General features: G+C 39.1%; 1 long non-coding RNA gene across 1 annotated transcript; it reads left to right on the forward strand.

Annotated features, from left to right (window-relative positions):
* Positions 1 to 1,066: 1,066 nt before the first annotated feature.
* Positions 1,067 to 1,322, forward strand: LOC124306890 (uncharacterized). Its single transcript, XR_006908705.1, has 2 exons — positions 1,067 to 1,115; positions 1,160 to 1,322. It is a non-coding gene; the product is annotated as an uncharacterized LOC124306890 (long non-coding RNA).
* Positions 1,323 to 2,386: the final 1,064 nt, after the last annotated feature.

The raw sequence follows: 2,386 nt of genomic DNA on the forward strand, positions 1-2,386 counted from the left end.
ACAAAACAACCATATGAATACCAATTTCTGTTCATTCAAATTGTCTTGATTTTTCCTTCAGCCTGGAAAAGTTACAAGATCTTGCGTTTTCAATAAGGAGATTCAGTGCACTGCAGACTCAGTTGCATCAGCAAGCAGAGCTCCAAAAGTCCTAAGCAAAAAAAAAAAAAAACATCACACATCATATGGTTCAAATAAGTGCAGCGATCCATCGAAAACACAGATCGCTGAAGTCGGACAGGAAATCTACCGCTCCAAAATTGATCTACGTTTTCAAACTACAATAGACTTCGTTGCAAGAACTTTGGAATATTACAAGAAATACTAAACTTTTGAAACGAGAAGTAATACAAATCAAAAAACAAATGGAACAAACGGAAAATAATCGGAAAATAAAACAATCTCGGAGATACATGATCCCTTTGCTTCGGCAGAAGATGCAAAAATCAGACAAACACCGGTTGAAAAAACCGAGGGTGAGTATTTCAAAATTATCTGAGGTATGAAGAGGAAAATTGAAGGAGACAACGTATACGATATATGAAACCTCTCAAACAATAGAATTATGATTGATGATTCGTTGATGAGTTTCGAGGGCGACGGTATACGTATGACAGGAGTATAACAAGGCCGGTTCTGCGTAAAAACACCTTCTTTACCGAACAAGCCGACCAATCCGCCGATACGTGCATCCCAGACGCAAACCCTTTAAGGTTACCCCCATTCTCGTGAGACAAAATGTGCTCTGCCGACCGCTCGTCGGTAAGAAAATCTCCCAAATGACCATTATCGTCGGTGAAAAATCCTCCAAATGACCATGATTGTCGGTAAAAAATCCTCCGAATAACTATGATCGTCGGTAAAAAATGCTTGAAATTGCCGTGGTGTTACCCCTTGTGGGATAAATTGTGCTCTTTGTCGGTAAAGAAAATCATGCTCATCGAGCGGGATCGATAACTGCATTACCGAGCGCACTCCGTAAATCCTCAGACGTTCGAGCGGACCCCGTGGATCCTCGAACCAGAGATGAGTAGGGAGATCTCCAACGCTCGGCTTTTCGTGATACCAGCTAGGTTGGAGCGTCGACGTGACACCTAGGCGGCCACGCACCGAAGGTGGCCCATTTCCGACCTGACACCTAGGCGGCCATGCACTGAAGGTGGCCCACAATCGTGCATATATAGATATACTCGGTCGCTCGAGCAAGCGGTTGCTAATCGCATCCTTGTCCCCGCTCGCACAAATGTTTCCAGGAATGCAAGAATTGGGATTTTTTTGTTTCAATTATGAATGTCAGCGAATAAAAGTATCTCCAGATTTGATAAATTTTGGATTCAATTAGCGGACGCTGAACCAAAATAATTAACCATTCCCAGCCCGAATACTTTTTTTTTTTCTTTTTAATGAATATTATTTTTTTATTGATATGAAAATATGTGACGCCTGGTGTTCTCGAATATTTGTATACGCAGTCTATGGAAAAATATACGAAGCCAGCTCGATAACATTTATGCAAAATGTGCAATGGGCAAGTGGTTGGAGGAAATTTTTTTTTTCTCGAACTGAATCTTCCAGAGAACCATCAGCGAATTCCAAGCAAGCTCCATAAACATACCGAGCAAACGCGCGATCACGGACGTAGCTGTGGTATGGCTGAGTGGATACCACATGAGGATGAATTTTCAATCACAGGTTTTTGCGCGAAGTTTTCCTGTATTTAGATTAATTACTGCTGCCTTTGCTATAATACTGCATTCAAGTCTTAAACAAAACACTGAAAAATAAGTTAACCACTTAATGTAAAACAAAATGTTAGATTGAGCTTAAATTTAAGCCGGAGTTACATAAACTAAGATAATTACAAGTGCAATATTGTAAATATTGAACATTTATTGTTCATCTAAATAAATATGGTTTCCTCCTCAAAAAAAAAAAAAAAAAACATGAGGATGGAGTGATGCGGGACACGGGTTCGATCGCAGTTCACTCTTTTTTTTTTTTATTTTTAAATTCAATCCCGGCTTTTTTTTTGTATTTTCGGAGAGAAAAAACAAATCAACGAAAGAAAATTTCGAGAGCCGGTCGAATTTTTCCTTCTTTCCTTTTGCTTTTTTTTTACTGAACCCACCTTTTTTGTAGTGGGGGTAACCCAGAAGAGAACAAATAATTGAAACAATAAAATTCCGAGAGCGAATCGATTTGTTCCCCGTTATTGGCGCCTCTTTTTTGATAAGGAAAAGTTTTGACAGTAATGTAAAATAGAGATTACTAAACACAAATGTATTGTTTTTTAATAACACCGGCCCACAAAAAAAAGTGGTCTGTACTTTTGACCGGACCTACCTATCTTTATGTATATTCACGCGCTCAATCCGAATCTGAAATA

This window comes from Neodiprion virginianus, chromosome 6 (assembly GCF_021901495.1).
Source record: "Neodiprion virginianus isolate iyNeoVirg1 chromosome 6, iyNeoVirg1.1, whole genome shotgun sequence".
NCBI classification, from domain to species: Eukaryota; Metazoa; Arthropoda; class Insecta; order Hymenoptera; family Diprionidae; genus Neodiprion; species Neodiprion virginianus.